The sequence below is a fragment of the Ambystoma mexicanum genome, chromosome 12, assembly GCF_040938575.1.
Source record: "Ambystoma mexicanum isolate Mex_15411 chromosome 12, UKY_AmexF1_1, whole genome shotgun sequence".
Classification (NCBI taxonomy): domain Eukaryota; kingdom Metazoa; phylum Chordata; class Amphibia; order Caudata; family Ambystomatidae; genus Ambystoma; species Ambystoma mexicanum.
Window position 1 is genome coordinate 824,141,032 of NC_090936.1, and position 27,820 is coordinate 824,168,851.

A 27,820-nucleotide genomic window follows, 5' to 3' on the forward strand; every position below is an offset into this window, starting at 1 on the left:
TAATAAAACTTGGGAACACTGGGGTAATAGTGGTTGGCGACTTTAACTCCATAGGACAGGGAGTGGGGGGAAGTCTCACAATCCTAAGTTGAGAGCAAAAATCTCTATGCAACACACCAAAATGGATCCCGAAGGACGTGGGTGGGAACGTCTATTTGAGTCCTGGAACGTAGAAATGATTCATGGCAAAACCACTAGTGATTACCCAGGTCGCCATACTTGGTCTAATGGAACCTCCTGCAGTACACTAGACTACATATTTGTCTGCCCAAGGATGTACCTGAAGGTGGACAATATGCAAGTGATGCCCAACGATTGGAGTGATCACGCAGTAATGGTATGTAAACTTAATACGGGGGAGAGAGATATTCCTATTAGTAATATGGGTAACATAAAGCTAAATAAAGCAGTCACATGGATCAGCTGGTCAGATAAAAATGTTGCACATGCCTTGTAAGCATTGGCTTTAGATAAATCACATCTTCTACTGAATTTCAGGGAGATGATGATTAATTCTATTGGGGACTGGATTTATTCCTTTGTTGGAAACATGCTGCGCTCCCTATAGGGACTATGACAAGCACTGGGGACAAAAAGCCTCCCTATGATAAGATGATTAGGGAAGCCAAAAGAGAAATTAGAGCAGAGCTCCGACATGCCAAGAAACAAGCACTCCCCCCAAATCTATATCATATCAATGTGAAGTGTATCAAAAACAGATAGAGAGCTATTATTAAAGCGAAAAGAAGGCAGACAAGATCCAGTCCTGGCAAAGATTACTAAAGACAATTTGTACAGGAAAAACCTTTAGTATCTGGTCTCTGCTGGGTGAAGCACGTGGAGCTGTGAAAGGTCCATTAGTTAACCCTATTGAGGCTGAGACATGGACAACACTTCTAGAAAATCGAAACACCCAGGTAGATAAGGAGGAACTCAGCTCTTTGGGTAGTCCCCCATTAATCCCACCCATTAACTCATCATATGAGATGGTATTGAATAAGATTAAAGAACTGAAATCCTCCCGTGCTCCAGGCCCAAACGGACTGGCAAATATTGTCATGAAATCTCACCCTGAATTCTGGGCTACTTTATTAGTATTCTATTTAATAAGATCCTAAAAGAAGGGAATATACCACGATCATGGCAAATGGCGGTCCTTATTCTTGTCTTTAAAAAGGGGAATCGCTTAGACCCTAGTAATTATAGACTCGCTCCTTTCAATGTTAGACTCTACAGGGAAGATATTTGCCTCACTTCTATTAAAAGAATTACAGCTCTGGGTGAAGCAATCAAATGTATTATGCAAATTCCAAAGTGGGTTTAGACAGGGATACTCTACAACTCATAACATCATGGTAATGGACCTTCGTTGGTCACGAGCAAGGTCAGGGGGCCAGCCTCCTTTATATGCACTTTATATAGATTTCTCGACGTCATTCGATTCTATTCCTAGAGGCCATTTGTGGCAGAAATTAGAATTAATGGGCTGCTCAGATGGCCTGATATACTATCTTAGATTGCTCCACCAGAATACCTCAGTAAAATTAAAACTAGATCAGTAAGGTCACACTACAAGAAATGTATACCAAAATAGCGGGGGTTAAACAAGGTTGTGTCACGGCTCCTTTAATATACAATCTATACGCCCATGACATTCCTGCGGCCATGAGTGCTGCGATAAACTGACCTCTGAAAATAGGGGAATCCCTTTGCCCTGTACTAGCCTACGCGGACGACTTAGTAATATTTGACGATACTATCAGTGGGCTTCGTAAGTCGTCCACCGCCCTTTGGGACTATGCTGAGGAAAATGGCCTTAAGATTAACCTGGAAAAAACGAAGGTCATGAGATACACCAAAAGCAATATTACCCGTGTACAGCTCAGGGTAGGCATAGAGAATATTGCCTACACTCCACAATACCGATACTTGGGCATAGAATTTGAGATCGCTGGTGACTATAGAACATGCAAACAGTCACGTGCCATTAGAGCAGCACAACTGACTACCATGTTCCATAGATTTACAATCAATCAGGTAGGTTTTACTATTTGGGGTACATGACAACTGTATATACAAGTCTTATCACAAATGATTACCTATGGCCTGGAAGCTCTTCTTGATATCGATCTGAAATGGTTACAGGTGATAGAAGGGAAATTCTGGCATTCCATTCTGGGCCTACCACCAGGCATACTCATGGCGATAATAAGACTGGAACTTGGCCTGATCTCATTGAAAGCAATAGTATTAAAAAAGTGTGCCACACTATACCTGAAAATGATTAGTAACACAAAGAATGGGTTATTAATAGCAGCCCTCCAAGAGATGTCAAAGGCAAACTGTCTGTGTTCTACTAAGAAACAGATGACCACATTATTTGCTGATATTGGGTGGCAAATAAGGGCAGGAAGTGATTCAGAGGAGGCACAGAGGGCACTGGGAAAATGCATAGAGCTCTGGCACTGGTTGGAGAACTACGATCATCTCTGAGAGTTAAAAAGCTACCAGTCCGTCCATTACAGATTATACATCTTTAAAAAACCACAGAGCTACTTGAACCTGTGCCCAGCAGTGAGAATCAGACACTTTATTCTAGTACTAAGGCTTGAACAATTACCTTAATTAATGGTCACTGGTAGAAGGGACAGGATTGCAGTAGGATTACGGCTATGTCGCCTATGTAAAGAACAGGACCAGTTGGAGACAGCTAAACATTTATTGACAGAATGCCTTAAAATGACGAGTGTTGTTAACCTCCATTTGGGTAAATTTGTACATAGCTATGAATATATAAAGGAGGAACTATTCTGGCTTCATTGTATTAACTCCAATAGTATGAGCCTATTGATGGCACTGTATAACATCTGGCTGAAGGTTGAAATCAGCTTAGACATAACAATATAAGGAGCTAATAAAGACAAGAAGATGAATTAAAACTGCTGGAATTCAAGTAAACCCTCTATGCGAATTGGGAACATTGTTATATTAGGTGAACGAGACACTATTCCAAGTTATTAATGTTCCTTTGTCTAAAGATCTGGATGTGCATCCAGAGCAGTACTCCACATCCATAGTCAATATGTGATAGGCAGTAGAGCGCTGAAACTGGGAGTATTGAAGTGTCTATATGTAAGATGATGACATTATTGTTTGCTTAAGAAATATTAGTTTTATGAGACATATTGATTTGTATATGTATAATATGTTTTTTTATATGATAATCATTTTCCTTTTATAAATGTGTGTGTAAAGTTTCAATGTAAACTAAATCACAATAAATATTATTTTAAGTTGTAATTACAAATATATACATGGTACATTAATGTACTTACTTTGTAGCATGTGAAGGATTATTCGTTTTCCGGTTCTTGTCTTCCAGAATGTGCTTCTTTTCTGTAATTGTAAAAGAACGGTAGTGGGGATATGTGGTAATGGTGAAGTACTTTAGGTTGTTAGTTATGAAGGTAGGAGAAGTTGGGAAAATATTGGAGGACGTTTAAAAAGATTTATTTTTAGGAGCATTTTCAGAAAAATTAAGAAATGCTTATGTGCATTTAGAGAAACTTTGGGTGTAACATTTTGTAAAAGAGAATAACAGTTGATGGGAAAGATTTGTAGTACACTTTTAAAAGGCAGTTTAATATGTTAGGAGCATATGGATACTTGCCAACATGATGCATTCTAATCTATAGGTGTTTATGTAGTCCTAGATGTTTTGTTTGAGTTCTGGGACTATTAGTTCCAGTTTTCCCATTATCAAAGTTGGAGTACAATTCCCAGATTGTAGAGGGAAATTAGGACTGCATAAGCAGCTAAAGATTGCAATGGGTTATGTTAGAAAGTATATATGTACTGTCAATATATGAAACTGGCACACACTGAGTGCCAATTACAAATGGTGTACACGTTTATTGTATCTGCTTTTACGAAAAAGTGACATAATGCGGCTATAAATGCACATAAGCATTTGTTTTACTTTCCTCAAAATGATTCCAAAAAGAAATATTTTAAAATGGACAGCTTTGTATATGTTTATTTGATATACATGTCACAGTCTCGCATGTATTCAAGTCCAGTTCTGTTATTCTTCTGTGTATTATGTGTATTATGGGATTGTAGATTGAGTTTTAGAATCAGAGAAGTGATATTGGAAGTGACAAAATGCAAAGGCTACAATGAAGATTTGACAAGCACCTAAAGATTGGAGTGGGTGATGTTGGGATGTATGCATGTGCTGCCAGAGTATTAAACCGCCAAGTGTCACTTGATGGTATTCTATCTGCTTTTCCTTTGACACAAAGCTCTGCTGTTAATGCACATGTGCATTGTTTTACTTTCATGAAATTGCTCTTAAAAACAAACATTTTTAAACGCAGAGCATTGTAATTATTTGCTGCTTCATGTCAAGGTGTGCTGAATGCTGCAATGCATTGGTTTTGGTAGAGTATTTACAAAAAAGAACATGATTATTGAGAAGCTTATTACAGGATAAATAGCAGGAACATTCTATATATATATATATATATATATATATATATATATATATATTACATGGACGCAGTAGCGTCCATGTAGTTATGGTTAAGTTGGTGTTTCCATAGGAAGAGCATTTTTTGGGTGGCTTATAACTTTGCTCTCCCTGGACGAATCCTCACCAAACTTTGCAACAAAAGTATATGGCCCACTCTGAGTTCTTTTGCAAAGTTTGGAGAGGTTTGGTCCGGGGGGGCAAAGTTATAAGGGGGGTCCCAAAACTTTTGTTTTTACCCATAGACATAATGGGAATAAACTTTGCGCAGGCCTACAGCCCAAACCGCTAGACAGATTTACACCAAATTTGCGGCAGGAGCGGTGGCTTGGTCCCTAAAGTGTGCTTTTGCAAATTTGGTGTAAATCCGTCCAGTAGTTTTTTTTTAAAATGACCAAAATGTAAGGCAACAAAATTAGTGATATCTCCGTTCGCTCCACAGATGGACTTCCCGGTTTGCTCCGCGGACAGTGGACTGATTGGCCGAGCGGCTTGCGCGATGTCCGCGGACATCCAACGTGTTCGCTGATTGGACGGCGTGGGGCGTGGAGCGCGTCAGATTTTTGGTGGTGCACGCCATCTTGCATTTGCGGACGACCGCGGACAGCGAGGTGAAACTTGGTTTAAAAATTGTATTTAGTGGAGTGTGTTGGTGTGTAAGAGTGTTTGGGGAGGGTGGGGAGTATGAGATAGGTGCAATGTTGAATTTTTTTTTATGTGCTAGACACTTTTGTTGTGTTCGATTTGTCTGCAGACAACACGACTGTTCTGAAATGTTCGTAAATAAACAGAATGGAATCAGTGTCAAGTTGAAAGTGTTCTAAGAAGACGCGTAGGGTCCTGGAATGTTACAGGGGGTGTCCTGAAGACGTTGTCTGTATTGTTCGTTGTCAAGCTGAAAGTGTTCTAAGAACACTCACGGTGTCCTGAAATGTTCGTACATAAAGAAAATGGGGGTGTCCTGATGACGCTGTCCGTATCGTCCTCTGGCAAGTTGAATGTGTTCTAGGAACTTCCTTGTGTCCGCGGACATTAAAATGGTTAAAATGCTTGAATCTATGGGTGTGATATGCTGCGGTGGTTGTGGCCAGCATATAGAATGTTGGGTGCATGGCCATTTGGCCATACACCCAAGACTCTATGCCCTGGCCACAACCACCGCAGCATATCACACTCATATGCCATGCACCCAAGAGTTTGTGCCCTGGCCACAAGCACTGCAGCATATCACACTCATAGTGGCTTATAACTTTGGGTCAAAAACAAATTCATAAGGAACAATGTTATAAGCCAGTATGGGTGTGATATGCTGCAATGGTTGTATTTATCATGTTATACTTACTATTTGGTTTAGTAATGGGAGTCCATGTTTTTCTTGTTCATTTCTGTGAAAAAAGAAAGTAGCATGTTAGTAATAGTATTTTATAAAGACTTATTACATTGTACAATCACATTTTTTTCTTTTTTTTGACCCTCATATTTAGTAGATGACAAACCAGAGTACTGTGCAATTTGCTCAGTTTCTGGGTTTGTTGCTAAAATCATTGGGTCTGTGGGAGAAAAAAAATCCATGTTGGATTAAAAAAAAAACTTTTTCTGTCATGCTACAGTTTATTTGTTTGTTTGTTTTCAGTGTTTACTTGTTGTTTCTGGCTAATGCTTTATACATTGGATTGTTCCAGTTTTTGGGAGCAGTAAGATATTAGGTATTTGTTTGGGTATTGTAAAATTTTGGAGCAGTTAGATACCAGTAGGCGTATTCTAACGGTTTATTTTTTTAAAATAATTTCGTGGTATTGCTTTATCTATTTGGATATTTCTAATTTTTGGGACAGTTAGATACCAATTGGCGTATTCTAACTGTCTATTTTTTGCTCCTATTTGGATATTTCTAAAGTTTGGGACATTTAGATACCAATTGGTGTATTCTAACTGTCTATGTTTTGCTTTATTTGAGTGGTATTAATTTATCTGATTAGTTGTTGTAGCATCTTTGGGCAGTTAGATAGCTTTTGGAATGTTGTGACAGTTTATATTTTTTTACTACAAGTGTACTTAAGGTTTAAGTACAGTTTAGTTATCAAATTTTGGTTTTAAGAACATTAAATAAGTGTTTGTAAGATTTGCTGGTAATCTCTGCTTTAGAGTAATGGTACTATCATTACATTCAAACCATCCACATTTCTTTTTTATGTATGCAGTGTAGTGCCCTGAGTTGGTTGTGGCTCCTGCGTGGTAGATTATACCTATTGTTGTGAAGGTTTTCCTATCAAGAGATATTTGACCATGTGTGAATCCAGTCAGCTTGCAGTTCTATTTGGTACCTTCTGCATTGTAACGTAGAAGCATTAGTGTTACATATTTACTATGTGTTTGTATTACTAACGTGGAGCGATTATCTGAATTGCAGCTCGAACATAATCTACCATGGTTTGCATTTTGTACACGTTGCTGAAATGGAACGGATTCACAATTAGGTATTGATATATACACAAAGCACTTATTGGGGATTTGTTCTTGTGTCACATTGTTGTAGAGAGTGCATGTATGTTTCCAAATGTATGAAATCTGGAAGATTTCATTTATAGGTATGTTTTTGTTTTCCAGTACTAATAGTAAGTAGATTAGACATTCTTGTGGATCTTCCTGTGAGTTTATAGTGAATTTCACCATTCCAGCACAGTAGTCCAATTGTTGTCTTCTTCCATAAACACTATACGTGTTGTCAGGATTGTTTGCTGCATTTCGGTGAAGTACTAACATTTGTAAACACAATGGGTCTGTACTGTGTAAGTAAATGTTCTCAACAATTGGTGGTAATTGAAATAGACTATTCATTGCTACATTTGCGTAGCAACTTACACCAACTATATTTGAGAGTTTAAATGGACCAGGTAGTTCTGTATCTGATTGATTTTTTTTAGTTTGTCTTCCTTCTTTGATGAAGTACCTGGTTTACTTTCCCTAATGGGTTCTTTTATGTTTGTGGTACTTGATGAAGTTTGAGTTTCTTTTACTCTCTTTGGAGGATTTGCAGTGACATCCTGTTGCATTTCTGTTTAATTTAGTTTTATTTTACAACGTTTTAGTTTTTGTGGTACAGAATATGTGTTTATATGGGGGTGTATAGTGAGCGAAGTCTATTGTATTCTAAAATGCAAGGAATATCAGCGTTTACTTTACTTGCATCAAAGTTGATTAGACATAGACCGTCAAGTGTACGTAAGCGTGATAGTGCTACGTAGCTCATGCCTTCTTTAAAGACTGTGTTACCAATGTCTGTCATTGCTTTGTCTAGGGTAAGACCTTGTAATTTATGAATGGTGACTGCGTATGCAAGAGTTAGAGAAAATACTTCCATGCGTATATACATGTCTTTGAACAAAAGGAATCGAGCTGTTGAGCGTCCTATCCTATTTACTTCTGAAAGTTTGTCAAATAGAATGTTGACAAACTGAATTTTGTTGTCACGTGGGTATGTTTGAAAGCCAACAACTGTACCCAGTGCTCCATTAACTAGTCCTTGGTCCACGTCAAGGTTACTTTTAAGCATTACTCTGCAATTTAAGGATAATTTTAATATATTTTCCAATCCTGCTGTGTTTGAGATTGATTTTTCTAAAGTATTTAGTCTTGTTGTGGCTTGGTCACACATGGGTAGTGTCATACCATGTACATCTAGTTTGTCTGTGGCGCTAATTTCCATTATTGGTTGCATTTCTTTACTTAACATTATTTCATTGAATTTGAAACAGCTTGCAAGAGTTGGCATTAAGGCCATACAATTGACATTTTTGTGGGCTAATTGTTCCATAACATCTGTAGAGCATGCATTATCACCATAAAGTGCATGAATGTGCCGGTTTTTCAATATTGCTTCTGCTTCTTTAGAAAGTATACCAACTCTGATACTTTTTAAGATGTTGTCATTAGTGAGATTTGCAGATTGCCACATGTTTTCTGTTAATTCTCTGTATTCGAAATGTTGCCAAAGGTTGACATTTCCAATGCTGCCAACAGTTTTACGGCTGAATTTGTGTCCTAATGTTTTAAAAATAGGCTCACCTTTTACTGGTGTCAATTGAAGAAGATCTCCAAAAACAATAATGTGTTTTCCTGCAAAGAGCTCTTCATAGTTTGTTTTGAGTACTTCTTGTACTCTGAGGTGAATCAAAGCCAACATTAGGTTGGACACCATGCTCACTTCATCTATTAGAAACATTTTCATTTGTTTCAATACTCTGCGTAGTTCCATTGCAGCTTCTGTAGAAAGTTTGTAATTGTCTAATTTGTTTTGGTGTTCTACTGGCAGGAGTAGTAATCGGTGTAAAGTGACACCACCTATGTTGTAGGAGCTAAACCTGTGGGGGCAGTGACAACAGCTGACAGTTTGTTGTTCGTCAATTGTTGAAGGAACTTACTGATGATTTTGATTAGGAATGTTTTGCCAGAACCAGCTTAACCACTGACGTACAATAGTATAGGTTTGTAATTTTGGCAGGTGCATTCTTTGTTTTCATGTTGTACACCATGTGCAATTTCTTTTGTTACTTCTTGAAAAATGCTACGTTGCTCATTGTTTAGTTTTGATTGTAGTATAGTTAAGTCTTCTTTATCTTCATACTGACACATGGTGTTTTCTACTTCTATCATAGCTAATTCAGCTTCATTTGTTATTAGTGGCTCTCCCAGTGGTTCTTGGCTTCCTGTTACAGATGGTTGACTACTGTCAGGAGTGTCCTTATCTAGTTGGGCCTGGAGTTCTTCTCCGTGTTGCTGTTCATTGTGCAACATTGTTTTGTACTGTGTAAAGTTTACGTCAGTTATAGTGCTTTCATTGGTTTCGAAAGCGTCATCATATGAGTCATAGTAATCTAGTATTTCTTCTTCTTTTCTCCGTGGTTTAAAGAGTTGTAGCAGGGACATGTAATATACTTCTTTATGTTGAGGAGTCTTTAATGACAATTTGATATGATTAATTAAATTTGGTTTGGTGAGTTTTACTTTTTTTTTTGATCAGGTTTTATATTAATTTTTATGTGTAGTTTTGGGCTATGTGGTATAGACACATGTTTCCAAAGTATTACTCCTGTTTGGGTAGTATGTGTTGAATAAATTGTTTTTTAAAATGTCTTTGATGTTGGGATCACGTTTGGCTATTGTTTCTATATCTTCGTATGATTTTAGAACACTTTTTCTAGATTTAGCTGGACCAAGACTTAGCCATACTATATTTTCAGATTACCATACAGTGCAGTACCAGTTAAACGATCAGCTGCTTCATAGGATCCACATTCTCTATGGGACAGCATTTTCATGCCCAAGCTGTATAATTTTTGAGACACTGTTTTATCTGATGACAGTTCATTCCAGAGGTCTTGCAGCTCTGTCTTTTCTGCTTTGGTGAAATATGCTGTGACATATCGTGCAACTGCAGTAGAATTGTCTGCAATGTACTGCACATCTATGTTTGCATTCCATAAGTGGGCAATGATTGCATTGTAATCATTGATATATTTTTCTTCTTCTTTTCATTTTATGTAATATGTATTTTTAGGTGACTTACCTTTAACACTATGTCTAACTGAAGACATGAGGTTGTTCACTTGACCTGTATTTGTAACTGGTCTAGGGAAACCAAATCGGCATTTGGTGTAGTATTTCCCTTTGTTTTTGTATTTGCGACAACAATATTTGCCACATTTGTGTCTTTGAAATTGTAAAATTTGTGCATGAAGATCACTATTTTTGGATTCCGATGGAATTTCACAAGTGACATATTTTTTAATAAACTGTAAAACATTGGCATCACTGTCTTGACCAAATTTAGGAGCATCTTTAATCCATAAAAGCATGTGGATATGTGGTGCTCCTCTAGCTTGGTATTCTTTTCTCCAAAAGAAGCGTTGCACTTCTCCAAGGCGAGGAACAGTTTTATTACAAATGAAATGTAGCATAGCAAAGAAGCGATGGTGAAAATATCTTGAAACATTAACAGGATCCAGAGAACAAAGTTCTCCAGGTGTTAGTATATCTATGTTTGTTTTGTTTTTGTTTGATATGCGAAGGAAATCATGTAAATCTTCCCATGCATATTCAGCACAACTTAATGTAACAAACCAAGTGGGTGGGCCAAGGTTTCTGATCATACAACGTACATCTCTGTGACGTCGAAACCAGTACTCTTTAGTACCACGCATATTTGCTAATAGATTTGTAATATTTGATTGTAAAACCTTATCTTTTTGTTGCACTTTTTGTAATAATTGTGTAGCTGTCATATTTTGAAAGTTTGATCCTGATTTCAATATGTGTGCAACTCCGTAACATAAAGTTGCTAGTTCACTTTCAAAGAGTAGGTGGAATATGAATTCCACATTTTCTTTAAATCTGGGATCTTCAGAATACATCCGTAATGAGCGGTATTCTGATGCTGATATTTGAATAGGTCTATCATCGTACCTTTCTCCTTTGCCAGTATGAAAGAGTAGAGGCAAAGCATGTGCTTCTATACTTTTTTCCCATATGCTGATTGGTGATCCTTTTGTTTGACGCATTTGGTACGTTTCCAGTGCATCTTCTATGGTGTCATTAGAGTGCAATGGATGAATTGTATAATGGTCTAAAGTGTTTGATATTGTAGCAGGATCTAGGAGCTCAAAATGACCAGATTCTTGTGTCTCTTGAATTATTTCAGTTGTATCCTTCAAGTTTTCTTCAATATTAATTTCTTTGTAATATGCATTATTCTCTTTAAGATATTGCAAGGCTTCTCTAACTTTCTGTAAATCTACCAGCTGTTGCCAAATTTTTTTGTCTTTTGTAGGTACTCCATTTATCAAGATAATTAATGATTGTTGCATTGGACTTTGCACTCTAAGAGTGTGCACATTTTCTTTTAGATCTAATGGTAAATACACTACTTTTCCACGAATACCTTTCACTAATTCAGAGGGAGGTAATTTTGCAGTTTTTGGTTGAAGGCGTATTATTGCTTGAAATGGGTGCACTGTTTGAATTATGATGCTCTCAGATAAATTAAGTTGTTGAAGGGGTTTTGGTAGTGGATATAATTCCAAATTATTTGTGATAGCACGTGAAGGAGTTTGGTTGTTGTCAAGTTTTGTAGTGCAGTAACTACAAAGTATTACAGGGTCAGTTATTTCATATTTGTTTTCTGCTATAAGATAGAGAGCTAATTCAAACCATTTAGAATCTTCATTGTCTTCTACTTTGTATGATATGTCTCCAGTTTTTGTGTTACATTTATAAAAAGTTCTGCGGCAACATACACACACATGGTTTGGTACTTCAGCAGATGTACTTTTAAATTTTAGTATTTCTTTTTTGTATGTGTGTAGTAAAAGGTTGCCATGTGTAGAATTGTTACTAATTAGGTTTACATCTATTTCATTCTGTAAGTGGGTTTCACTTCCAAAATATTTTTTCTGGATATAATCGATTTCTTCTAGTAGGTCTTTTGCTGTACCATGTAGAAGAATGTTATTTAAATTGGCTAGTGCTAAAGCAGGACTTTAAGCATAGTACAGTTTATAAACTAGATTTCTTATAGTTGAATGATGTGTTGATATCCTTTTGATATCATGGAAGGTGGTTTTGCAAGCAGGTCCTGTAATGCAGGTCAACGAAAGTTCTTGTAGTCCTGTGTACTTGCGTACTGGACAGGTATCCATATTTTGCAGTAGTTTAATTTTGATTTTGTCTTTGCTTTTCACATATTGATTGAGGAATTGGCGTAAAGACTTGAACATGTTTTTGGGAATGTTACACATTGATGTGCATGGCCATTTGAACACTAGACAATCTGATTCAGTTGAATGGAGGGGTAATTCTAAGTTTTCAGCACATTTTTTGTAAGGAGTACTTCTTGTTCCATTATGGTATTATTAACTTTTTCATAACCTCGACCACTGCTATGCAAGGCAATTGTATTTGTTTGCTTTTGTTTGTCCGCTTCTTCATTAAAGTATGGTTCTCTGCTCGTAGTGTGACTCCATTCATCTCCGCAGATACTTAAGATGTTCTTTCTGTTGACATTTCATTTATTTAGAAGTCTTTTTTGTAATTTAGTTATTACTTTTGTTAGTGGTTTCATTTTGTTTAACACTAAAATAAATAACTTTCTTTTGAGATGAATTGCACTGTCTATCAATGCTTCTAAGATTAATTTCCTACGATAGGTTTTAAGCGTTGAATCTGTTTTCTCTTCTGTTTTTATAAGATTTTGAAGGACTTTGTGACGGAACATTTTGGCTAAAATACTTTTCTTGGTATGCTTACTTTGAACTACATCAAGATTTAAAGAAGCAGTGTTATCTTTAATGATAGCTGATTTTCTACTAATTGTTTTTTGGTTTGGTTTACATTTTGATAGAGGAGGCAACGTTTTTGTACTTGAAACTTCTTTTGTTTCACGAAATGACTGTATTAGCTGTTTTGTTTCAACTTTTATTTACAAATTGTGCTAGAGATGGATGCTTATGTTGGACACTTTTATTTTCATTTGCTCTACTTCTGCGTTGCTTGATTTTTGGTAGGCATTCTTTAGGGTCTGTTGAAAAAATAAAAAAGGTATGGGTTGGGGTGTTCTGCAATGTATGTGTGCTGTGTGCATGAGTGTTTGAGTAAGATGATAACGATGTATGTAATGGTGTGTGATTGTGCATTGGGAACTACAACTAGTAGGGATGGGTATTCCTGAATTAATGTGTTACTAAACTGGGGTTCAGATGACAGAAAAAAGTAAGCTAGTGGTGTGGAGAAGTATAAATAGTATATCTAATGCTATACAATTAAAAGAGTTGTCTGTTCTATAACATCTAAATTCTAGCGGTTGAGTTGGGTAATTTGTGTCGAAAAATAGGAATTTGTGGGCCATTCTGGCTGTAAATCGCTGTTTAAGACATGGGGATTTTTGGACAGAATGGTGCTGAATCACTATTTTTAGGCACAGAAATAGCATGAATTAACCTTACAGTGTGTTTGAGTAATAATACAAATATTATGGTGATATTCTACTTAATTTTTTTCTAAAATGAACAGGTTACTTCTTAGTTGTTCTTTGTACTTCAAATTCAGTTGCTTCTTTTCAGGAGAATGATCTTCACTGCAATTGTAAAACAAATAAATTACTAATTTTGTTTGTATATAGCACTGTTTTTAATTTAGACATTAATTTTTTCAATTGAAATCCTCAGCGCCTTCCTCAAAACCATTAAAACTATCTTATTTACATAAGATACGTTGCACCAGTTGAATACATATGATATGTTCTTAATGAACAGATTGTATTGCAATGACTAACTGTAGCAAACAAAATATCTTTACTATGTCTTGTGAAATTCATAATGTACTACTGAATACCATTATTCCTGTAACTAAGCTCTTCCAAGTAATAGTGCCTCAATGTCATGGGCTGCTTTTCCTATATAAATGTAAGTAATTAAATAAATAAATACATTAAAAAATTATGTAATTGTAGAAGTATTATTGTTTGAGATTTGAACATAGATGCAATTTTGTTTGACTTTTACTTTACTTTACTTTAATACATTTATATTGCGCAGCCATAAACCCGTAGGTGTGAGGGCGCAGACAAGACAAAAAGAAGAAAGGTCAGGCATACTAGTAGATCCGGAAGCAGACGGAGAGATTGAGGATCGTGTACTACTACTTGAAAAGGAAGGTTTTTAGGTCCTTCTTGAAGTTGTTCAGGGTTACAGAGTGTCTCAACTGCAGTGGTAGGGTGTTCCAGATGGCCGGTTCCACAAAGGCAAAGGCACCCCATTGGGCTTTTTTGGTTTTAAATTTGGGCTGGTGGAGCAGGTTCTGATTGTTTGAGCAAAGATTTCTGCGATTGGATTTTATTCCTATGTATCTTTGAAGGTAAGTGGGCACAGTGCCCTTGAGACATTTGAAAGTAATAAGCATGAGTCTGAAGGTGATACGCACATCCATGGACAACCAGTGCAATGCGCGGCGTGCCTCAGACACATGTCCTCTGTAGGCCAGGCCCGAGATAACTCTGACCGCTCCATTCTGCACCACCTGAAGGCGGCTAATGGTCTTTTTGCTAGCACCTGCTAAGAGGCTGCAACAATAATCCAATTTAGATCCTATGATGGCACAAGCAATGGACTATGCATATGGTTGAGAGATAAATGGTCGCATGTGGGATAGCAATTTAATATAGTAGGTGGCTGAGGACACAGTACTAGCCACATAGGAATTCATTGTAAGCGATTGGTCCAGCACCACCCCTAGGATCTTAACTTTAGGGAGAGAGGGAATGAGATCATCTCCCAGCTATAAATGTTTATACGCTGGGTCTAATTTAGACAAGATGCTGTCAGATCCCACAACCATGAGTTCTGTCTTGCCTCGATTTAAGGCGAGATTATTCAGCATCATCCAGTGTTCGATGATTGTGAATATGCAATTTAGTTCTCTATCTTCCTGGTTGTGCTGACCCTTGAGGGGGATGACACATTGTGTGTCATCTGCGTAATTAGAGAATAAAATACCCTCCTGGGCAACGTGGGCAAAGAAAGGAGTCATGAAAATATTATATATGCACGGAGACAGACTGGCTCCTGGAGGTACACTGAAGTGTATCTTAATAGCAGGAGCTTTGGCATCATGAGCGCATACTCTACTAGATCTATTAGAAAGAAAGGTGAGTAGCCAATTAGTGGCGGACTGTGAGCAGTTGGCTACAGACATAAGCCTTGCTGCCAGTATGCTATGATCGACAAGGTCGAACGCTGCCAATTGGTCCAGAGAGATGAGAAGAGAGGCCTTCTGATTGTCCATTCTCTGGAGCAGTTGTGACTTAAGATCCAGTAATGAAGTTTCAGTGCCGAAGCCTTGTCTAAAACCTGACTAGAAAGAATTGAGAATAGTGTATGAATTAAGGTGTTGGGCCAACTGAATATAGGCAACTCGATCCAGTATCTTTAATATGAATGGCGTATTAGTTATTGGCCTGTAGTTAGTGGGTACTGCTTGATCTAGACTAGGTTTTTTCAATAATGGGGTATCCCAGGCTTGTTTCAGGTTGTCTGGAACCCTTCAACTCTGAAGTGAGGCATTAACAAATGTACATATAGCCTGTACCAGCGTGGGGAGCATGTTTTAATGATAATAGAAGCACATGGATCCCCTGTCCAGTTAGTAGCTTTGAGTTTGTCGATAATGGAGGCAAGCTCCACCTCTGATATGGGAACAAAGTCAAAGATAGGGATGTTTGGATCCCTACTAAAGATGTTACTGGCCTTGTGAGTAGATTCTCGAATGCCATAAAGTTTATTGACCATGGCATTCTGAATATTCAAGTACCAGTCGTAATTTTTCATAATCATTGATACTGCAGGTTCTGGAACAGTCTCTTGTTCTTTCAGGATTTTGAATAATTCTTTATAATTCGAGGTAGCCTGTAGAATTCTAATGTCCAGATAGGATTTCTTGGCTTTAGTAATAGCTCTTTTGTAGTTATGAGCAGATACTTTATAGTTGGATAACGTTATAGGGGATTGATTAATTTTCCAAATATAGAATAACTTAAGGGAGGGGGCTTTCAAAGATTGAAGTTCAGGAGAAAACCAAGGATTGGTAGGTTTCCTTTCAGATGATATTTTTTAACTTTCAAAGGTGTGAGGGAGTCTGCTACCAGTTTGAGGTTAGAGCGGATTTTCTTAGAGAGCACATCAATGTTGCCCGTCTCTAAGATATGTAGAGTCTGAGAAGTAAGAGCTTCTATTTTGTCCAGGGTGAGAGGTTTCGAGTTGCGATATGAGATCGCTTCCGAATGAATAGGCTGGATTTTTGTGACAAAGGGAACTTGGATCAAGAAATTCACAGAACTGTGATCCGACCATGAGCAAGGAGAGACCAACACATCGTGATGCGGGATGTTGATGACAGCTACCCAGTCCAGGGTATGTCCCAGGTTGTGAGTAGGGGCTTGAACTATTTGCGAGAAGCCCAAATCTGTAAATGATTGTGCAATTTCAAGTGCATTCTGGTCTTCGGGGTGACCCAGCCAGTAATTAAAGTCTCCAAGTACTATAAAACGAGAATTAGGATTCAGTAGTGGCAAAAGGAAACTTACAAGATCCGTACCAAATATGCCAATGCAAATGCAAATATATAGATTATATGTAGTCTATATATTTAATTTCAAATATGTTAGTTTAACAGTATTTGAGTGTGTGTATGTATAATGAAATTAAATAGTATAAAGATTTGTAAGTGACAGTTGATTTTAGGAGATTAAAAAAAGACAGTAGATTCATTTGACAGATTATACAAGCTAAAAGTCAGTTAGAAAAAGTGTTCATGTACTGTACAGAAAATATGCATACCTGTAGTTTGTGTTCATGCATATGGATATGCATGGAGCTGCAAGTAGAACTCTTGGAGACTTGTACAGTATTTCTTGTAGATGGTGCTTGCCAGTGATATGACACTTGTACTCAGAGAGATTCACAGTACATTTGCAGTGCTGATCTATCATGATGCAGTTAGATGTAGAGGTCTTGAATGTGATTGGTGGATGGTCATTTGACTTCCTAGCTATATCCAATGAGGGATTGGCACAGAGAGTGAACTGTAAATGGTAGAGGGCTGTTCATGTTCCAATATGTCCGTGGATATGGCGGTAGTTCGCGGACGTCAGGTGTTACATCCAGGGATTTTTAGGTTCAGAAGTCATGCAAATGAGAATGAGCACTGAAAGGGATTGGTCAGGAAAGTTTAGTGGGTGTGTTGTGCCAGAAGAGTGTTTCTCAGATACTCTTTTTGCTGAGAGAAGAACAGATAGCTATGGCTGTGTGTTTCAGAAAACAGATTGTTTGGATTTTGGGAGTCTTGTGGATACATTGGTTGAAGGTGCATGCAGGAACCTGTGGAGTAGCTTTAGATCTTGGATTCCCACATGTGGCAGTACACTGGCATGGAGTACGTGGAATGAAGTGGTTGGACTTGTTACCTCTCTGTGCTACTTTGGAGACAGAGCAACATCCAGATATAATTATAATTCATTGTGGAGGGAACAGTTTAGGACATTTGTCTGGAATTTCTTTGCAATTTGCAATGAAAGAAGGACTTGGGAAGGTCATGGACATGTTTCCAAATTCTCAAGTTATTTTTTCACGGATTGCGCAGAGACAAATGTGGCTTCGATCTTCTTCATTTGGTCCACAAATGGAGAAAGCAAGGCGTAATGTCAATAAGGCTGTTTGTGCCTTTCTAAGAGATTTTGGCATGTCCTCTTTTCACAATGAAAATATTATGTTTCATAGTACATACATTTTTCGCAGAGATGGAGTACATCTAACTTATGCTGGCAATCAGATTTTTCTAAGAAACATACAAAATGCATTGTGACCTTTTTTAGAATGACAGCATCCATTTTGAAGTAGGTGTTGAGTATTTATAATTTGTGAAGCACAAACACCTCCCAAAGGCTCTTTTCAGAGCCACCACTTCCTCCCAGAGAAAATTGCCATGGTTTTGATAGGGCAGCACCCCAAAATTTTAGATGTCCGCGGACTGTCCGCGGACTTCTAAAAAATACAAAGGGCCCTGCTTCATTTATTTTCACTTCTATTTTTTAACTGTGAAAGGCAGCTCTGAAAAGAGCCTTATTTTTTTTTGATTTTTGCTATTATAAATGTTTTTGTTTTTTTATAAACGACACACTAGGAGAGGAGGGGAAACGAAAAGGGGGTCACCAACCACAGGGATAAGAAAGGGCGAGCTGAGAGAGGAAGATGTAGAGTGGGTTTTATTTGGGTAGTGAGCAGGTCTTCTCGTGCTCTGAGACAATAGTCTCAAAAGCACTACGAAGTCGCTCTCCCCTGCAGAGTACTGTGTCGAAGTACATACACAAAACTGTGACCCTCGAAAGGTAAGGGTCTTCAGCATTATGCATGGCCTGTGAAGCAGCTTGAGGAAGATGCTGTCCCACAGAGGCGTTCCTTGTGGTAACAGGATCAGAAATGGAGGATGAAGTAGAGGAAATCAACCTACTACGCTCCTCGCAAGATACAACCTTGCGAATGGCCCCAGAGTGAAATGACCTTAGGTGTCGCTTCATGGTAGTGGTCCCAAAGCTGTACGAACCATGCCTCCCGTGACTGAGTACCATTTTGCACTCATTGCAGGTGACTCGGTTCGCACAAACCTTAGGACCATCCCCATGAATGGTAAATAACTGCCACACCCAAGACTCACGCCAAGTGTGGGTAGGAGGGATTTCCACTACCTCATTCTCGTCATCCTCTTCTTCCTCCTCTGCATCCTCACTCCTTTTCCCCTCTTCAGGCCCTTGGGGAGGTGGTGGTGGTTGTGGAGGGGGTGGTGGTGGTTCTGAAGCAGGTGCAGCACCAGTGGCAGTAGTGCAGCCATGGATGCCATCTCGATGATGGTGTAATCTGCAAGTTGCAGGAAAAATAGCTGTGCTCTGAAGAATAGCCAGAAACACAATGAGAATAAGCTCTAGGGCGTGGTCTGTTATAGGGGTGCTTGTACACGGTTTACGGACATGCACGCTGTCCGCGGACAAATCGAACACAAAAAAGGTTCAAAAACTTTCAAAAAGTATGTAGAAACTCAGGTTTAGTATGTGGGACTTGTGCTATGGTGAGTTTTTATTGAGAAATATTGTGGAATACTTGAAAATGTACTTTTAATTTGTTCGGGGACACAAACAGTGTCCGCATTCAGAACACACGATCATCATGGGCGCTGTCACATGATCGCTTCGTGAACATGTTCGTGTAGGAAGCGGCTGTCCGCAGGACACCAAATGCATGGACATTGGTTTGCGCATTCGCGTTGATGTTCTACGGACACTGTTCGGGTCCTGAAGTAATTAAAAGTGTGTCACACGTCAAACAAACAGTTACGTACAACCATTTGTTCTTAGAACAGTTTGACTTCCTTGTGAACAATACGGACAGACATAGCATTCTCAGGACACCTCCATTTTTGTTTATTTACGAACATTTCAGAACACCGCGTGTGTTCTTAGAACAGTTTCAACTTGCTACCGAACAGTACGGACAGGTATAGTGTTCTTCAGGACACCTCCATTTTCGTTTATTTACGAACATTTCAGGACACCGCTTTTGTTCTTACAACAGTTTCAACTTGGTAGCGAACATTATGGACAGGTATAGTGTTCTTCAGGACACCTCCATTTTCGTTTATTTACGAACATTTCAGGACACCACTTGTGTTCTTAGAACAGTTTCAACTTGCTAGCGAACAATACGGACAGGTATAGTGTTCTTCAGGACACCCCCATTTTATTTATTTACGAACATTTCAGGATATCACGTGTGTTCTAGAACAGTTTCAACTTGCTAGCGAACAGTACGGACATGTATAGTGTTCTTCAGGACACCTCCATTTTCGTTTATTTCCGAACATTTCAGGACACCACTTGTGTTCCTAGAACAGTTTCAACTTGCTAGCGAACACTACGGACAGGTATAGTGTTCTTCAGGACACCCCCATTTTATTTATTTACAAACCTTTCAGGACACCGCGTGTGTTCTAGAACAGTTTCAACTTGCTAGCGAACAGTATGGACAGGCATGGTGTTCTTCAGGACACCTCCATTTTCATTTATTTACGAACATTTAAGAACAACCGCGCTGACACCTAACTTGTTTTTAAAATAAAAACTGAAACTAATTACAACACAATATAAAAATGTAACTTTATTTAACATATGTTAACAATTCATGACAGAGAAGGTGAGGCAGAAACGGAAACAAAAACAGGAGAATTAGGGGTTTCAACATGATTGGTATCAGGTGAAGAAGGGATGGATGTCTCATCAAAACATTTTGGGTTATGGAGAGGGTTTGGGGGTAATTGACTGGGATATGGTGAGGGGTGACAAGTACATGTGGGACAATGGTATGAGGTTTTTGTTTTAAAATGCTCCTCAACACAGGTTTTCAAATTATTAAAATTGGTCAACAATATATCCATTTTTTCTTTTATGCTGTCACAAGTGTTATCCGTAACAGTTTCTTCAGAGGTATTTTCTATTTTGGTATGCTCTGTACAAAAAAAATATATATGTTAAATGTATATAAAATAATAATAATTAAATGGTTTATATTGTAAAGTGTGTACCATTAGTTTCACTATCTTCTGACATTTCCTCATGTGGGAAATGCTCCTCAACCATTCCAGAGTACTAGACATTTCTGTGAAAAAAAAAAAAAGATAATATACTTCTTTCTTTTAATCTAATACAGAAAGTGTATAAATATATGAGTAAAATGAAGTACACTTACTATTTCAGGTAAGATATGTTCTGAGTACTAGTAGGTCTGGTCTTGCTCCTAGTTGTGGAGTGTCTGTGAGGTAATTTTGTTGGAAGCCAATTTATCTTCTTTTGGTATATTCCATTTTAGAAGATATTGTATTTAAATGAATGGTTAGTGTGTTACATATATGGGTTACATTTCTCATGTATTACTACATATAATATGTATGTGTGCTGCTTTGTACTTTTTCAAAGTGCTATCGGGCTCCGCTCTGCAGACCCATTTTCCTATTTGCTCTGTGGACAAGACTCCGATTGGTCGGGGGGGCCGTGTCATGTCCGTGGACATCCAACGGGCCTGTTGATTGGCTGGAGAGAAGCGTAATGTGCGTAATTTTTTTATGAATTGCCCTCCGTGTTGTTTCCGCAGATATTCATGGATAGCGCGTAGCCAAACAGGCCTGGAAAATATTTTTTGGGACATTTGGTATTGAGAAGAGTGGCTGGAAAGGGTGGGGGTGTAAAATATGGTTCATATGATGTATTTATTTAGGTAGAAGAAGTTTGTGTTGTGTCTGCATTGTCTGCGGAGTCTGCGGACACCACGGCAGTTCACACGTAGTTCCTCAGGTGAGCAGCTTATCTGGTCACTGCAGGCAGGCTTCATTAGGGTAGGGGAGTGGAATGTTGATGGTATGAGGATGTGTGTATAGACTGTTTTATGCTGTGGTGGTTGCTGAAGTACTGTAATAGTATGTGTAGAGAAGTGCACAGGGCCTCAGGTGGCTGGCTTATTGCACCAAGAGTCGGCTGACTGGTTGCAAGTACTGCAAAAGTATGTGTACAGAAGTGACCAGGGCCTCAGGTGGCTGTCTTATGTGTGTGGGTGAGGCCAGTGTGCAGGTTATTGGGTGCATGGCTGTATTATGCTTTGGTGATTGTGGCCAGCTACTAGACTCTACTAGGCCATGCACCCAAGAGTCTGCCCATTGGCTGCAAGTAGTGTAATTGTATGTGTACAGAAGTGGAAAGGGTGTCTGGAAGGTGGCTTATTGGACTGCCCCAAGATTCCTGGGTATATGATAGTGTGTGCAGTGGGTGTGAGTAATGTAATAGTATGTGAACTGTCAGGCAAGCAGCTTTTCCGGTGACTGCAAGCAGGCTTCATTAGGGTAGGAGAGTGGAATGTAGATGATTTGAAGATGTTTTTTGTAGGCTGTATTCTGCTGTGGTTGGTGTGGAAAGCTCCCACACTCTTGGGTACAAAGGCCATGCACCTAAGAGTCTGCCCACTAGTACTGTAATAGTATGTGTAGAGAGGTGCACAGGGCCTCAGGTGGCTGGCTTATTGGACCAAAGAGTCTGGGGACTGGTTGCAAGTACTGCAATAGTATGTGTACAGAAGTGGACAGCGCCTCAGGTGGCTGGTTTATGTGTTTGGGTTGAGGCCAATGTACAGATTGTTGGGTGAATGTCTGTATTATGCTGTGGTAATTGTGGCCTGAGTCTGCCCACTGGATGGAAGAGTGTGCCAACTGGCTGCAAGTAGTGTAATAGTATGTGTACGGAAGTGAACAGGGTGTGTGACATCTGGCTTATTGGACTGCAGTGAGATTCCTGAGTGTATGAGAGTCTGTGCAGTGGGTGCAAGTACTGTAATAGTATGTGAACTGAAATGGGTAGGGGCTCATGTGCTGCCTCATGTGTGTGGGTTGTGGTCAGTGAGCAGATTTTTGGTTGCATGGCTGTATTATGCTGCAGTGGTTGTGGCCAGGCCCTAGACTCTTGGGTGCATGACCAGAGACTGTATGGCAGGTGTCTAGGGCCTGTTCATATCCACTGCAGGATAATATGGCTATACACTCAATAATGTGACCCTGGCATATGGATTGCACAAATATGCGTATAAAATGTCATTTGCTGATTACAAAGAAGCATGACACAATTGTATACTCACTGTATGTATTGTTGTGGCACTTTACACCTTTTTTGAAAGCAGTGTAGAATACTGTTGAAGTGGCAATAGCAGATTTGAGTATTGTGGCATGTGGAAATGCAGGAGAAAGCTTTGTTTCACTGTCTAGGATATAAGAAAACATACCATGTTAGGGTAGGTACTTCATAATGTCTTCTTGCATTCCATTCTGGACCCTCATGATTAGTACTTCACAAGTACTATGCTTTAAACAAGTGTACTGAGAAATGTGCTCAGTTCCTGTGTTTGTTTGCATAATCATTGGGGTTGTGGGAAAACAAATCCATGCAGGATTTGAAAAAACCTTCTACATTCATTTGTTGTTATGTGGAACACTCTGTTTCACTGACATGTGCACTACTTACAGGAATGTTTATCGTGTATATCTATGTGGTCTTCTTGTTATACGCACTGTTGCATTATGATATGATATGATGGGTTATTTATAATGGGCATAATACCCAGAGGTTTCTAAGCACTGACCCAGAGATCGTACCTGTGTTGCTCCATGTCATCTTGCTTCCAAGGCGAGCATGTTGCCGCTGAACTATCCTCGTGAGACAGTGGGAAGAATTGAAATGGTGCATGATTTTCCTTTTGGAAGTGGTGGTAGTATGGTTGCGGTTAGATACCAGTTGGCATATTCTAACTGTTTATCTGGTTCCTCTTTTTTGCAGTATTTGGTTATGTGTTTGATTGCTGTTGGTGTTCTCCAAGTACTGTAGTATTGCAATCTAATATTGCAGGCTTGTGGGGGCAGTTAGATAACTGTTGTCATATTCTAGCTGTTGGTAGTTTGAAAGTTGTTGAGGGTATGATTGTAGCACTGTGATTGCTGAATATTGATTTTGACAGTTTGACCACTGGAAGTAATATTGTAGTATTGCTAGTATCTGGTTGTAAGATGCTAGTTGGTGTATTCTGGTTGTTTATACTTAATAAGTGTTGAAGGGTTTCCTCATAAGATTTTTCCTTTTTGCTGGTGTATTTCAAATTGTGTAGTAATGGGAAGTAATATTGCAGTATTGTGGTTGCAGTTAGATATCAGTTGGCGTATTGTAACTGTTTACAGTTTCTCAGTTTTGCAGGGTATGTCTTCTAGCACCTTTATTCTTGTTGGTGTCTTTACATTTTTCACTATTGTGAAGTGCCTTTGTGTAGCTACATGCAGTCGCATATTTATTGCAGTGGTATGGGCACTGTTAGACAGTTGCTGCCTTATTCTAGCAGTTGGTTGTTTCACAGTTCATTGAGGACAGTTTATAGACCCTCAGACTCAGTACTTTTATTTTTAGTACTATGTGGGAAACAATATTAGTGTATCCTTTGCACAGTTGTTTCTGTGACTATAATCATTGGGTCATTGCAGAACAATCTCTATAGTAGCACAACTGATGTCTTCATGGGCCAGGTGGTGTGTGCTGCATTGCTCCAGTTTCACAGGGTAGAAGGTTATTTTTCGTTTGCAATTACATATCTGTTGGTGGGTATTGGGCAGTAGGCTATGCTACCTTTGTAGATCAGTGAGTACATTTTGGTTTCAAGAATATCAAGTAGGCATTTGCAAGATTTGCTGGTAATCTCTGCTTCTGAGTAAGGTAAGTATCATTGCATTCAAACCACCCACATTTCTTTTTAATATATGGAATATAGTGACCTGCAGTGGTTGTGGCGCCTGTTTGGTAGATTATGCCTATGTTTGTAAAAGTTTTGTTGCCAGTGATTCTTTCCCATGTGTGAAGCTAGTAAGCTTGCAGTTGTTTTTGGTACCATCTGCATTGTATCATAAAAGCATTACTATTACGTATTGGCTATGTGACTGTATCTGTAAGGTGGAACTATTGTCCGAATTGCAGGTAGTACATAATATGCTATGGTTTACATTTTGTACCAGCTGTTGAAATGGAATAGAGTCACACTTAGGTATAGATCCATACACAAAATGCTCGTTAGGGACTTGTTCCTGCACCACATGGCTGCAGAGAATACATGTATGTTTCCAAAGTTGAACTTTGAAGTATACCCTAATAGCGTCACTGTAGTAGAAATGAATTTAGTAGTTATTTCCAACATTCACTGAGTGTACCTGGTTGCATACACTTTACTGATTACTACAATGTCCGATTACTATGTTTACTCTCTCCTATACACCATCATTCAACTAGAACACAGCAGTACTATGACACATTCGGTAAAGCTGTTCTCATACTAACATTACCCATTAAACTACCCATCATCCTTATAAAACAGATAGCTAGCACACACCCGCTAGCTTAGGTGTCTCCTCAGGCCTAACATAGCCAGCACTCAATCTGAAAGTCTACCTTCCAGACCTAACACATGCAATTGATCTCCTCTGCACCCCACCTACAGTTAAGAAGCAGCTATCATGCAACAACCACACTAGCTGCACACATACCTGTTGCGCCCACGCACTTTACGACTCTCACTCTCTCAACTGACTCGAACTGTGCTTCCCGAGGGCGTTCAACCTACCAGCGCGTTGAGATCATACCAATGGTACATAAGGTGCTATCCAAATGCAAAATAACATAACATAAAATGTATGAAATCTGGAAGATTTGATTTATAGGTTTGTTTTTGCTTTCCAGTACTTGTAGTAAGTACATTAGCAATTCTTGTGGATCATCTTGTCTGTTTATAGTGAATCCTACCATTCCCGCACAGTAATCCAATTCCTGCCTTATTCCTGAGACACTGTAAGTGTTGTCAGGACTGTTTGTTGCATTTCTATGAAGGAGTAGCATTTGCAAACACAACTGGTTTCACCATTTAAGTAAATGTTTTCAACAATTGGTGGCAATTGGAATAGAACATTGATTGGTACATTTGCATAGCAATTTACACCAGTTGTGTTTGAAAATTTGTATCAACATAACAGTTCTGTGTCTGAGTCATTAGATGGAAGTCCACATGCTTTTATTGAAGAGGTAGTTCTCTTTGTGCATTGAGTACCAGCTGCATTCAATTCCTTTTATGGTACTTTTTGGAGATCAAATATACGTTGTTTTTGCACTAGTTTTCTTTTATGAAATTTGTCTTTTTGAGGAACAGGGTACATTTTGAGGTGGGTGTGTAGAGTTCACGTAGTCTGTTGTACTCTACGATGAAAGGAATGTCAGCTTTGACTTTGCTTACATCGAAATAGTCCTTCAAGTGTACGTAGGCATGACAGTGCTACATAACTCATGCCTTCTTTAAAGGCTGTGCTGCCAATATCAATCAATGCTTGATCTAGGGTTAAACCTGGCGATTTATGAATAGTGACTGCGTATGATAGCGACAGAGAAAAATGTTCTCTGCATACATACATTTCTTTGAAAAGAAGGAATCAGGCTGTGGAGCGGCCTATCCTTTTAACTTCTGAAAGTTTGCTAAAGTGGATGTTGACAAACTGAATGCTGTGGTCACGTGGGTATGCCTGGAAGCCAACAACTGTACCAAGTTCTCCATTAACTAAATCTTGCTCCATGTCAAGGTTACGCTTTAGAATTACTCTACAGTTTAAACACAATGTCAAAGTGTTCTCCAAACCAGCTGTGTTGGAGATAGAGTTTTCAAAAACTATTTAGTCGTGTTGTGGCTTGTTGAAACATAGGTACAGTCATACCTTGCATGTCTAGTTTGTCTATGGAGTAAATGTGCACTATTGATTGTATTTATTTTTTCAACATTGTTTCATTGAATTGTGCACAGCTTGCTAGGGTTGGCATTAATGACATACATTTTACATTATCGTGTGATAATTGTTCCATGACATCAGTAGCAACTTTGTTATGGCTGTATAGCTCATGGATGCGTCGGCAATTTAAGATAGACTGCGCTTCCTTGGAAAGCACATCAATCTGAATGCTTTTCAAAATGTTAGCATAGGTGAGGTCTGCAGACTGACGCATGTTTTCAGTTAGATCTCTGTATAGGAAATGTTGGAAGAGATTTACATTTCCTATGCTGCCAAGTATGTTACCTAAACACAACAGGGTCCAAATGGTTATATGCCATTCCCAAAGACTAAGGGCACTCTCACAAACCTACAATGGAGGGTACCAGATTTTGTCACGAAACTTCAAAAACATTTTGCATAGAAAAATGCATATTTTATTTATTTTATACATCAAAACCAATCAAACACACATTCTAAAAGAGAAGAATTGTCACACTAATATAATTGCAGAAGGAGTGGTGACTTCCAAACACAAAATCTATAGAACACATAAAATAGTAAAAGACCTGTGTATATCACACAACATTCTCTCCACTTATACGCCATCCAAAATTGATCCCACCAGTGTCCGATCAACCATGAGAATGACTTACGGGATGACATAAAGAGGGGCTTAATTCCTCAAATATCTATTTCATTTATAATACAAAGCTGATTATCAGTGTATAATCGCCCTTATTGTGCACAGGAAACCCAATTTCCTAAGTAATTAAACTATAAACTGATCCGGCCTACACACTCACACTTCACAAGTTCACTTTTCTGTTTACAAATGGCATGCTCAAGAAGGAAGGTTACTCGTTCTCATGTCATTTGAGCCAGACCACCTGCTGGGTAATTCACGTACACCCCACGTTTCAGGAACCTGTCCTGAGAGAATGGTTAAAAACCATATCCATACCATGGTAGTCCTTCACCTTGTATAGGTAACTCACTAGGCAAACTAAGGCATTTCTTATCGTTCAACACAACTCCTTTTAACTCCACGCTGTGTCTTCCACATGCTATAACTTAGGGTAAAAATACCATATTACCCCTACAACAAGGAACTTGGCTGAACCATGCTCCTATAGCACATGCTCTGTCTCACCAAAAGCCCTGCTGTTGATTGCACAGCATGTAACCGCATGTCTCATCAACCAAGTGTGTTATAAGCAGAGGGAGACAGATGGAACCGCCTTGTCACTTACTTGTGGTTCTAATTATACAATCCTGCCTACATCGAGGACCAAAACACACACCCAGATGCAGGCAAGAGCT